The 13,202-nt window shown below is 45.9% G+C and overlaps 1 long non-coding RNA gene across 1 annotated transcript in view; it reads right to left on the bottom strand.

Annotated features, from left to right (window-relative positions):
- Positions 1–1,702: 1,702 nt before the first annotated feature.
- LOC310753799 overlaps positions 1,703–13,202 on the bottom strand; it is a 272,887-nt gene continuing 261,387 nt past the window's right edge. The window contains exon 2 of the long non-coding RNA XR_014543460.1: positions 1,703–2,143. This is a non-coding gene — a long non-coding RNA (uncharacterized lncRNA). The remainder of the gene's footprint in view (positions 2,144–13,202) is intronic.

Below are 13,202 nucleotides of genomic sequence, written 5' to 3'. Positions count from 1 at the left end.
AGCAAAATTCAAGCTTAAACTGAAGAAAGTAGGAAAAACCACTGGGCCGGTAAGATACAATCTAAATCAAATCCCTTATGAATACACAGTGGACGTGAGCAACAGGTTTAAGGATTTAGATTTGGTGGACAGAGTGCCTGAAGAACTATGGATGGAGGCTCGCAACATTATACAGGAGGCAGCAACGAAAACCATCCCAATGAAAAGGAAATGCAAGAAAGCGAAATGGCTGTCCAATGAGGCCTTACAAATAGCGGGGGAGAGAAGGCAAGCAAAATGCGAGGGAGATAGTGAAAGATACAGGAAATTGAATGCAGATTTCCAAAGAATAGCAAGGAGAGACAAGAAGACCTTCTTAAACGAGCAATGCAAAGAAATAGAGGAAAGCAATAGAATGGGAAGAACCAGAGATCTGTTCAAGAAAATTGGAGATATGAAAGGAACATTTCGTACAAAGACTACCATAATAAAGGACAAAAGTGGAAAGGACCTAACAGAAGCAGAAGACATCAAGAAGAGGTGGCAAGAATACACAGAGGAATTATACCAGAAAGATATGGATGTCTCGTACACCCCAGGTAGTGTGGTTGCTGACCTTGAGCCAGACATCCTGGAGAGTGAAGTCAAATGGGCCTTAGAAAGCACTGCAAATAACAAGGCCAGTGGAAGTGATGGTATTCCAGCTGAACTATTTAAAATTTTAAAAGATGAGGCTGTTAAGGTGCTACACTCAATATGCCAGCAAGTTTGGAAAACTCAGCAGTGGCCAGAGGATTGGAGAAGATCAGTCTACATCCCAATCCCAAAGAAGGGCAGTGCCAAAGAATGCTCCAACTACCGCACAAGTGCACTCATTTCACACGCTAGCAAGGTTATGCTTAAAATTCTACAAGGAAGGCTCAAGCAGTATGTGGACCGAGAACTCCCAGAAGTACAAGCTGGATTTCGAAGGGGCAGAGGAACCAGAGACCAAATTGCAAACATGCGCTGGATTATGGAGAAAGCTAGAGAGTTCCAGAAAGACATCTACTTCTGCTTCATTGACTATGCAAAAGCCTTTGACTGTGTCGACCATGGCAAACTATGGCAAGTTCTTAAAGAAATGGGAGTGCCTGATCACCTCATCTGTCTCCTGAGAAATCTCTACGTGGGACAAGAAGCTACAGTTAGAACTGGATATGGAACAACTGATTGGTTCAAAATTGGGAAAGGAGTACGGCAAGGCTGTATTTTGTCTCCCTGCTTATTTAACTTATATGCAGAATTCATCATGCGAAAGGCTGGGCTGGATGAATCCCTAGCCGGAATTCAGATTGCCGGAAGAAATATCAACAACCTCAGATATGCAGACGACACAACCTTGATGGCAGAAAGTGAGGAGGAACTAAAGAACCTTTTAATGAGGGTGAAAGAGGAGAGCGCAAAATATGGTCTGAAGCTCAACATCAAAAAAACGAAGATCATGGCCACTGGTCCCATCACCTCCTGGCAAATAGAAGGGGAAGAAATGGAAGCAGTGAGAGATTTTACTTTCTTGGGCTCCATGATCACTGCAGATGGTGACAGCAGCCATGAAATTAAAAGACGCCTGCTTCTTGGGAGAAGGGCAATGGCAGGCCTAGACAGCATCTTGAGAAGTAGAGACATCACCTTGCCAACAAAGGTTCGTATAGTTAAAGCTATGGTTTTCCCAGTAGTGATGTATGGAAGTGAGAGCTGGACCATAAAGAAGGCTGATCGCCGAAGAATGGATGCTTTTGAATTATGGTGCTGGAGGAGACTCTTGAGAGTCCCATGGACTGCAAGAAGATCAAACCTATCCATTCTTAAGGAAATCAGCCCTGAGTGCTCACTGGAAGAACAGATCGTGAAGCTGAGGCTCCAGTACTTTGGCCACCTCATGAGAAGAGAAGACTCCCTGGAGAAGACCCTGATGTTGGGAAAGATGGAGGGCACAAGGAGAAGGGGGCGACAGAGGACGAGATGGTTGGATAGTGTTTTTGAGGTTACCAGCATGAGTTTGACCAAACTGCGGGAGGTAGTGGAGGACAGAGGTGCCTGGCGTGCTCTGGTCCATGGGGTCACGAAGAGTCGGACACCACTAAACGACTAAACAACAACAACAACAAGAGGGTCAATCTTGCTGAACTCAGTGGGGCTACTCAGTGAGTAAAACTGCTCAGGGTTGCACAGCTGGTCAATTAAATGTATGTGTTTTAGCTGATTGACCACTTAATTTCTTAAATTTGGCAAAAACTTGCCCCTGGGTAAAAAGTATTCTGAAAGATGCTTAAGCTTTCCTTTTTCTTGGGTACACAGGTGTACACCTGTAAACAGGTGCCCTATTGTGTTAGAACATGTGCAAGACAGGAGCATGGTCTTGTGTGACCCACATTGTTCCCCATTAGGACCTTCAATGTGAACAGAAGAAGTTGCCTCCTATCCGGAGAGGACACTTGAAGGCACAGTGGAACCTTGGTTCTCAAATGGCTCAGTTGACGAACAAATCGGAACCCGAACGCCGCAAACCTGGAAGTTAAATGCTTTGGTTTGCCGAATGTCCGATGTGTCTATCGGCTATCGTTTCCGGGGCGCCGGCGCCAATTGGAAGCCGCACCTTGGTTTTAGAACGTTTCGGAAGTCGAATGGACTTCCGGAACGGATTACATTCGAGAACCAATGTACCACTGTACTATCAAATTCCAAATCCACATGAAAAAACCCTCAGCATTCTAGCAGATTCCTTACAGGACTATAATTCCACACTGTATATATCACAATAAGAGACAGCATGCCTTCAACACATGGGCACCCAGTTCCTTAAACTGCATCAAGTCCATCAGTACCGATTTCCCATCAGATTGTTTCTGGGACAGAGTAGATCCTTGTTCTCCTTTCCTCTTGAAAGGCTACAAAATGGTTATCCTTGGGATGAGACAATATGTACATTAAAACATATATTGCAATGCCCACCATCCCTGACCATTAGCCATGCTGGCTGAGAACATCTGTATGGCCACAGATTGCCCATCCCTGATATTTTATTTTTATGGGTTTTCCACACACATCTGCTCAGCTTCTGTGAGAACAGGATGCTTGAATAGTTGGGCCATTGGCCTGATCCAGCAGGCTCTTTTTATGCTCTTACGTTAGAGGTATGCTGCCTTTGTGCACGGCTGTTCCACTTACCTCTCATGTTCAAGCCATAATAAACGAGTGAGTGCCTGAGCATGTGCAGAGTGCCACCCTCCCTCAGTGGTGAAATAAATAATCACTACTTTTACTTGAAGCCCTGATAGCCATCGCACCCAGCAGCTCTGGTATGTTTCGTGCACACAATAGAGCACCCTTGATGGATCAAGACCGATGACACAATGCCACGTTGTGTTTCTGTTCCGTAGAAGTTGCTTCAACTTTCGTGCACGCAATTTCTGCTTTTGATGGAGACCTTGGCATTATGATAAGAGTAACAGGAACAGCACTTACGGCGCCAAAACAAAAGTGAAAGCAGAACAAGTTTGGACAAAACAGCACAGCAGTGTGTCAAAGTTCCCTGGAGTCCCAATTGCACATTTCCTCCCCTGCCAGGTAGATTTCGGCAATTCATAGTCTATGTTTTATGTGGATCTGCCCACATATAATTAATGGAAAGGTCCATCTCCTGTTCCCATTGCCGATTGATATAAGAGGTGTGCTCAGTTTGTTTTTAGGGCGTCCTTCTTTTTGCAGGGAATGGGGTGTAGTATTTTTTGGTATTAATTCCTATACTATTTTCATCATCATCATCATTTATTACTTATACCCCGTCCATCTGGCTGGGTTTCCCCAGCCACTCTGGGAGGCTTCCAACAAAATATTAAAAATACAATAAAACATCAAACATTAGAAACTTCCCTAAACAGGGCTGCCTTCAGGTATCTTCTAAAAGTATAAGTTATATATCATTCATAATTCCACTTCATATCATTTTCATATAATTTAATTGTGATATTATGTTTTCAATACAGTGGTACCTTGCTTCTTGAACTTAACCCGTTCTGGAAGTCCATTCGCCTCCCAAAACCATTTGAAAACCAAGGCGCAGCTTCCGATTGGCTGCAGGAGCTTCCTGCACTCAAGCGGAAGCCGCGTCGGACGTTTGGCTTCCGAAAAACTGGAACACTCACTTCCGGATTTGCGGCGTTTGGGAGCCGATTTGTTTGGGAGCCAAGCCGTTTGACTACCAAGGTACAACTGTAAGTCTGATTGAATTTGGTGGGGCTTACTCTCAGGCAAGTGGGTTTAGAATTGCAGCCTAAAGCAGCTTTGGAGGCGGGCTGTGTCCACACTATGAACTTAGGACTTGCCTGCACCAGAGCAGAATTTGCAGTCTAGAGTAGATTTGCATCACCCTGTCTCCCCATGAATATATGGGCCTTCAGATGAGATACTTCCCACCCCATTGTTCTCCTGGACCTTTTGCCCTTTAAATTCAGGGTTTTTCAGTCCTCAGAAAGTCCAAAATGGGCATGATCGAGAAACCCCTTTGCACGTAGTACAAGAAACATGTATTAGTGCTGAGCCCCAGAATAAATATCCCCCATCATATTTGGGAGACAGATAAAACTATAACAAAAGATTATTATTTCTTTTTCTTACAGAGGAACAGCACAATTCTATGTGTCTTTGCTTTAGGAAAGACCTCTAGGAATTTCTGGTTACAAATCAAAACTTAGCCACCATGCTGAAAATAATGCAGGGCCTACTGTAGCTTTGCAAATAAGCCCACAAGTTACTAGCCCTCAACATTTCACTTGTTGGCCTTGACCTCATTAAGTAGAGAAGTGTACTGTCATTTTGTGACAGAGAAGTTTCCTCCAAGGCAACTGTCCTAGAATGCCAGTCTGCAAAATTTGCCAGTCACCATTAAGTAGATATCTCATTCGCGAAGTCAGTTGTTTCATTTCACAAATGCTGTTTTTGTAAGAGACCCAAACAAATCGGGATGCTCTGCTTACCTTTTGGCGTGAGGACGTCCAGGCGATGATTGTTCAACTTTGAAGATTGGGTATTGCTGCAGGAGTCTCTGTTTCTCTCGAGGTAAATGATTCCTTAAGCTATTACATTATTTCTAGAGGGTGGAGGAAATGCTTGTGCTTTCGGTTTAGAGAGCGAGGGGGAATTCTGGGGAATTCAAGCAAAGAACAAAGCGTCAAAACAGAGCTTTGTGGCTTGAGTATGACTTGATCTCAGTCCAGACAGATCAACCATATGTGGCCAGTTTACAAGCCCCCCTACCCCTGGTACCCTTTCTCCCTGTATTGCTGCTCCAGAACTTTTCACTGCTTAGAAATGTAGGACACAATATTGGATTGTCGGAGGGGTTGGATTCCTATTGGATCGGTTAGTCTAGGCTTAGCAGAGTGAGCAGGGCAGGCAGCCCCTAGTGCCGTATTTACATGTAAGCTAAACAAGCTATAGTTTAGGGCCCTACTCTCTTGGTCCCCCCCCCCCTCAAATTTAAAGGAAATAAAACCTGGATGTACATTTCCAAAATATAAGGTAAAAAAAAAACAAAAACCTACAGACAGCAACAGTGTTTTGTGTTGTGTAGGGACGCGGGTGGTGCTGTGGTCTAAACCACTGAGCCTCTTGGGCTTGCCGATCAGAAGGTCGGCGGTTCGAATCCCCGCGACGGGGTGAGCTCCCGTTGCTCGGTCCCTGCTCCTGCCAACCTAGCAGTTCGAAAGCACGTCAAAGTACAAGTAGATAAATAGGTACCGCTCCGGCGGGAAGGTAAACGGCATTTCCGTGCGCTGCTCTGGTTCGCCAGAAGCGGCTTAGTCATGCTGGCCACATGACCCGGAAAAACTGCCTGCGGACAAATGCCGGCTCCCTCGGCCTATAGAGCGAGATGAGCGCGCAAGCGCAGAGTCGTCCGCGACTGGACCTAACGGTCAGGGGTCCCTTTACCTTTTAGCCATCACAAATAATACTGCTTTCTCTCAAAGTTGACACCTTTCACGAAAACTGATAACTTGTTATTTCGAAGAATAAGAAGGGTTGAGAGGAGGGCTAGATGTTACCTGGTTTTCAAAATCGTGATAGAGCACCAGCTAAATTTTGCAATGTACCAGTATATCACCATGTCTGCAATCAGGATGGAGCTATGTAGAGGCACTAGCTGGCTTCACAGTTTTTCCCGCATGGTGATTTTTGCATAGAGCACACACACATACTTTAAGGCTGGGCAATGTATCAATACATTTGGGGGTGAGGAAATAAGTTTGAAGTCCACAGCGTGGTAACAGTGCCATAATATTAATCACAATGTGTGCGCGTGCCGTGTAAAAGACCATTATGTGGGGAAAACCGTGAAGCCAGCCATCGCTTCTCTCATGGTTCCTTCTGTCCCTGTTGCTCTGCACTATAAAATAACAGTTGTAAGTGTGTTAAAGCTAAGTAAAAATGTATCTGTTTTAGACCCCTAAGTAGCAGCAGTTTTCAGGACCTTACCCCCTTCACCTCTACATAGAGAACCCCTAGATATGCCTCTGCACGTAAGATGTGATCATGCTGTAGGTACAGTCGTACCTCGGAAGTCGAACGGAATCCGTTCTGGAAGTCCGTTCGTCTTCCAAAATGTTTGGGAACCAAGGCGTGGCTTCCAATCGGAAGCCTCGTAGGCCGCGTTGGACGTTCGGGTTCCAAATAACGTTCGCAAACCGGAACACTCACTTCCGGGCTTGCAGCTTTTGGGAGCCAAAACGTTCGACTTGCAAGGCGTTCGGGATCCAAGGTACGACTGTAAATTTATTAGATTGCCACATATTAAACGACTGAATCAAGCAAGAGGAACAAAACACAAGGACACATTTGGCGGAGAACAGTGAAACTTTATTGCATTTACAAACACACTGGGAAATCAAAGGCAAGCCCCAAAAGTTTGCACCAATTTATGGATTGTACTCTTTTTATTTACTGTTTGCTATATATATAAAAAATCTGCTACTACTTTAAGTGAATGGATAGGACCACATTAGGGTGTCTCAAGAATATGGTGGATAAAATTGTACCCTTTCATTATCTGCTTTTCAAAATCAATCTAGGGTTTCCCACTTTACTCATTTTTTGATACGGCCTTTAAAAAGAAATCCTGGAACACCTCCCCGATTTCTTTGTTATACCGTAAATTTGTAAATAGCTACTGCAATCGATTTTAGCTCATTGAAACAAGTATCATGTTATATATATTATATATGTTTTCCATTTTTAAAAACTTTGTGTCAAGCTAAAAACCCTGTGCATCAAAACCGTGGTCAGTTTAGCAGTGATGCCCGAGACAAGTGACTGTCCTTGAAGGATATCAAATTACACGGTAGGCGGATTCCATTCAAGCTGCTGCAGGTGCAGAAGTCTGCTTCAGAAGCTGCCGTTTGGGATCATCTGGGAAGTGCTAATAATCAGAACAGGATGGTTGAGGAAGTAAATCACATGGTACCTGAAAAAGAGAGGTCAATAGTGCAGTATTTAGCAACACTATCTAAATCAGCAATAGGGGCAAACAAAGGTATCTAAGGTAGAGCATGGAATACTTACAGACCCAGTTCAGGTGTCAAGTGAAACCATGGTTTAGTATGCTGGGAATGAGCCAAGGCAAGCCTTGGGCTCACACATTCCCCCCCCTCCTCCCTCTACACAAGCGGTGAAGAGTTTGGAAACTACATCCTCGTTAGGCTTAACCACAGCTTGTTGCCTCACCCAAATCTGATGAACTATGCTTATTGTTAACCATGGTTGATTGGTTTGATAAGCCATCTTTAAACCATGGCTCATCCAGCTAGCTTGTTTAAACTCTTAATCTCAGGGTCGTGGGTTTGAGCCTCACACGGGGCAAAAATAATAATCCTGCATTGCTGGGGGTTAGGCAAAATGACACTTGTGGTCCCTTCCAACTCTATAATAACTCTATAACTTTATAACGTTAACCACAGCTGAGAGTCTGGGGTGGTGTGCTAAACCAGCCTTCGCCAATCTGATTTCCTCCAGATGTTGCTGAATTCTTATGTCCCATCAACCACATGATAGTCAGGGATGATGGGACATCATCATCATCATCATCATAATTTATTACTTATACCACGCCTGCCCGCCCAGCCAGGTCTCACCAGCCACTCTGGACGGCTTCCAACAGGAGCTTAAAAATACATTAAAACATCAGTCATTAAAAAACTTCCCTAAACATCAGATAGTTGTTTATTCCTTTGACATCTGATGGGAGGGCGTTCCACAGGACGGGAGCCACTACCGAGAAGGCCCTCTGCCTGGTTCCCTGTAACTTGGCATCTCGCAGTGAGGGAACCGCCAGAAGGCCCTCGGGGCTGGACCTCAGTGTCCGGGCAGAACGATGGGGGTGGAGACGCTCCTTCAGGTCTACTGGACCGAGGCCGTTTAGGCGGCTTTCAAGGTCAGCACCAAACACTTTGAATTGTGCTCGCAAATGGACTGGGAGCCAATGTAGGTCTTTCAAGTTCTGTGGTCTGGGCGGCCGCTCCCAGTCACCAGTCTAGCTGCCGCATTCTGGATAAGTTGTAGTGCAGGACCTCTGAAAGGGCCTCTGGTTCTCCATCCCTGTTATATACACTGCAGTAACAGCTTGTACATGAGGCTGATTGTGGATGTAACTGTGATATCAAAGGGAACAAGACAGATGCTTCTAATTGACTTTACCCATTTTCAGTGGTTGATGTTCTTATGACTGCGACGGTCAGTCCTTCTGCATTTAAGTCAGATTGTGCTGATGCTCCAGTGTCACCGTCTGTTTCAGAAGCTGCCACTTGGGGTCCTCAGGGAAGTGCTTCTTAATAAACAGAGCGGGGTGAGTAAGGAAGTAAAACTCATCGTACCTGCAAAAGGAGAAGGCGCAATAGTCTAGTATTTCATAATAATGCCTAAATCAGCACCAGGGCCAGACAGGCAACCAGAGTGGTGATCCAGAGCAGCTGGAGGGCATCTGGTTGAGGAAGCTGCTGTGTTGCAACAATCCAGCCTCCAGAATCCCCAGATTTTACACATGTAGCCCAGAATAAGCACAACACTCCAGAACTGTTCAAAGAGGATAAATAGATGGTATCTATCCCTGCCATCAGGACACTCCATGCCCATGGCTTAATAAGAATAAGAATAAGAATAAGAATAAGAATAAGAATAAGAATAATAATAATAATAATAATAATAATAATAATAATAATAATGAAATATTACTTATACCCCCGCCCATCTGGCCGGGCCTCCACAGCCACTCTGCACGGAATAACACTTCAAACATTAAAAACTTCCCTAAACAGGGCTGCCTTCAGATGTCTTCTAAAAGTCAGATAGTTATTGTATTTCCTTGACATCTGATGGGAGGGCGTTCCACAGGGCGGGCGCCACTACTGAGAAGGCCTGGTTCCCTGTAACCTCACTTCTCACAGTGAGGGAACTGCCAGAAGGCCCTCAGAGCTGGACCTCAGGCTGAAGGATGGGGGTGGAGACACTCCTTCAGGTATACTGGGCCGAGGCCATTTAGGGCTTTAGAGGTCAGCACCAACACTTTGAATTGTGCTTGGAAATGTACTGGGAGCCAATGTAGGTCTTTCAGGGCCGGTGTTATATGGTCTCGGCGGCCGCTCCCAGTCACCAACCTAGCTGCAGCATTCTTATTGCACTTGCTTACATTAATCAGCCCTGCGGCCATCAAATTGCAAACTCTGACAAGTGGTCCAAGCAAAACAAAACCACCTGAAAGCAAATGAAGTTAACTGTGAGAGCCAGTGTGGTGTAGTGGTTAAGAGCGGTGGACTCGTAATCTGGGGAACCGGGTTCGCTTCCCTGCTCCTCCACCTGCAGCTGCTGGGTGACCTTGGGCTAGTCACACTTCTCTGAAGTCTCTCAGCCCCACTCACCTCACAGAGTGTTTGTTGTGGGGGAGGAAGGGAAAGGAGATTGTTGGCCGCTTTGAGACTCCTTAGGGTAGTGAGAAAGCGGGATATCAAATCCAAACTCTTCTTCTTCTGCTATCCCCTCAGTGTGTCCCACGCTCTGCCTGGTCTGCCTAACAACGTACCTGAAAGTGAACTTGCTAAAAGCAGTATTCACAGAGCCACTTCCCCAGGTGCAGTCTAAGAGATGCCACCTTCCATCAATGCGGACAGCATTCCAGGCATGGTTGCTCTTCCCCTTTACGCTGCAGCTGCCTATCAAATACTGGCACTGTATCCCTGCAATACTGAGAGGGGAAGGAAGGTATTCAGGAACAGTGTTGCTACCAAGAGGACAAGTGGTTGCTTTCACCGCTTTGATAGGCTGGAGTGGCCGTCCTTCATTTTGCTGGATCAGAGAAAACAGCAATCAGGTTCTCCACAGATTCTCATTTGCTCCAATTTGGCAGGAAAACACAAGTTTTCCTGGGATGAAACAACAACAACAACATTTGGACACGGACCTGGAAAGCCAGGACCTGTGCCTATAAAGCACAGAGCAAAGGTAAGTATGGATGAGGAACTAAGTCACACAGGGAAGAGACCCATTAAATTCAAGTAATTTTTAAGTCTATGGATTCCAGTGGATCTACTCAATTCAATGCAGCCCTATATATGCAAGTTTGCTTCAGGATCATTCACAGTGTGGGCATTCCTCCACTTACATGGTGGGTCATGTTCCGGAACCCCATGCACATAAGCAAAAATTGTGTAAGTAGGGTAAAGGTAAAGGTAAAGGACCCCTGAAAGTTAAGTCCAGTCACAGACAACTCTGGGGTTGCGGCACTCATCTCACTTTACAGGCCGAGGGAGCCGGCGTTTGTCCGCAGACAGTTTTTCCGGGTCATGTGGCCAGCCTGACAAAGCCGCCTCTGGCGCAACAGAACACCGAAACCAGAGCAGCGCACGGAAACGCCGTTTACCTTCCCGCCGGAGCGGTACCTATTTATCTACTTGCACTTTTTGGCATGTTTTCGAACTGCTAGGTTGGCAGGAGCTGGGACCGAGCAACGGGAGCTCACCCCGCCGTGGGGATTTGAACCGCCGACCTTCTGATCGGCAAGCCCCAGAGGTTCAGTGGTTTAGACCACAGCGCCACCCGTGTCCCTGTGTAAGTAGGGAGCACACACTAAAAAAAGCTCATTTTTTCCTGCTCTCCAGCTCTCTCTCCCCACAACACTCTTTTCAACTAGAGTTGAAGCTCTGGAGCTGGCTGGAGGACCTGTGGAAAAGCAGCAGCAGCTGCCATGCTGTGACGTGTGTCAGCTTACTAGGTGGGGAGGCTGAGCAGCCTAAACAAAGCCCCACTGTGCCTCCGTTCTCTTTGGGGCTTCCTCCGCTCCCACTGAAGTCCTCTTTGGGTTCTGGCAAGGGTCTCCTCATGAGCCATGAGGACTCTCCAGCTCTCTCCCGCCATTTTCTGCTTAGAATCTATTGATTTACTTATTTCCGAGGGCTGTCACGTGCGAGTTGATCACGCCTAAGCATGGAGATAGCTGCCTAGGGCAAGGGGTGGGGAACCTGTGGCTCTCCAGATCTCCTATCGCTACAGCCAAGTAACAACCACTTGCCATGATGGCTGGAGCCAACAGAAGTTACCTGCACATTTCTTGAAAGAGTCGAGCATATCCACCGCAAATAGCCTTTCCTGACTGCAGGACATCAGCTGGTTTAAATGACACCTTGTCCAGGTTATAGCAGCCTTCCACATCATATTCTGTAGAAATAAAGACAATGAGCACCCATTCTGATTTGCTTGTGGGGTGGCAACACTTTGCAACACTTTCCATCGTGTTTCTCAATATCTTTCCTGGTTGCCAAAATCTGATTGGGGGGTGGAGTGGCTTGTCTTGCAAGAGCTCCAAATGAACTTTTGATTGCACAACATGAAGTCTGGAAGCACTCGTAAATCTGCTTTGTGTAGACCCAGGGTCTTGTTGCCAAATAAAAATGCACGCTGGTGCAAGGGTTAGGAGTCGGGAGACACCTCCTCTCCTCCCGTGCTGCGACCTTTACTTTATTTTGACAAAGCAATAAGAATAAATAAATAAGAATAAAAATGTGCACCCCACCAGCGAGACCATTCCATTGTAACTATCCAACCTCCCAAAATTTCAACACCTCTAGCGATGGTTTGACCCCTTTCCGTTGTAACAGTACAAATTCTACAAACACCCTCCATATCTCCTCAAAATCATTCCTCCTGCATATTCCCCGTCTTACCTTAATGGCACATGTTCATTTATCATTAATAGCTATATATCCCACACCTCTTCATACCATTTTTCCGTTTTATATTCTGCTTGCCCCTTCCACTTGCTAGCTATCATAATTTGTGCAGCTTTCAATAAATTTGTGAGCGAGTCCTTCATAGCCTGCAAACCTTCCACCCCATCGTAAATTGATAATAATGCTACCGCGGCACTTTCAGTGAGCTTTAACCCAGTGATTTCTGTTATCAATGAGCACCTCCTGATCCCTTCTGAGATTCATGGCTGAACAGAGATCCCAGTCAAGCTCTGTGTGAGCCAAACACCAAATCAGTGATCCACACAGGTTACAATCCAGAATCCTATGTGCAAATGGAGCTGACATGACTGGCTATGAAATGGTGGAAATGCCCGAGACAGCTGCAAAGAAGCCATGCTCGGAGTAGACCCACTAAATTTAATGTCCATGAGTTACTTACATCCATTGATTTCAGCCGGTCTACTCTGAATATAACTTGCTTTGATATGACCTTACGTATCCATCTTCCTTGGCTGGCAATCAGTGGACTGGGTGTCTGCTAAAGAACTCTGCTACAGAGCTGGATTCATGGGCGCAGGGCAGTAACAAAGGCTGATCTTTTAATACCGGAAGTTGTCAGAGGCAAGGGGACTCAAGTATGCAGAAAGGTGGTACCCCCTAGAGGAGGCTTTGCCCTGCCAGACCTAAAGTTATATTTCGAGGCTGCATGTCTTTGCTGGGTGAAAGAATGGATAAAGTTGGAAAATTCAGAACTTTTGGATTTAGAAGGATATGATATTTAGAAGGATATGCCCGGGAGGTCGCATTCATAGTCCTCAAGGTACGCCGGCGGCCTACGTGTGCGTTGCGGCCTGGGGTGTTCCCTGGTCCGGGGTTCAGGTTCTGGCTCGTGTTCCAAGGATGCTGGCTGTGATAGGGCTGTTTGGTCTGGCGCAACCGGCTCGCTCAGTC

The sequence above is a fragment of the Podarcis filfolensis genome, assembly GCF_964270895.1.
Source record: "Podarcis filfolensis genome assembly, chromosome: W".
Lineage (NCBI taxonomy): Eukaryota > Metazoa > Chordata > Lepidosauria > Squamata > Lacertidae > Podarcis > Podarcis filfolensis.
Note: the sequence above shows the minus strand (reverse complement) of the source record. Positions and strands in the feature narration are given on the sequence as shown.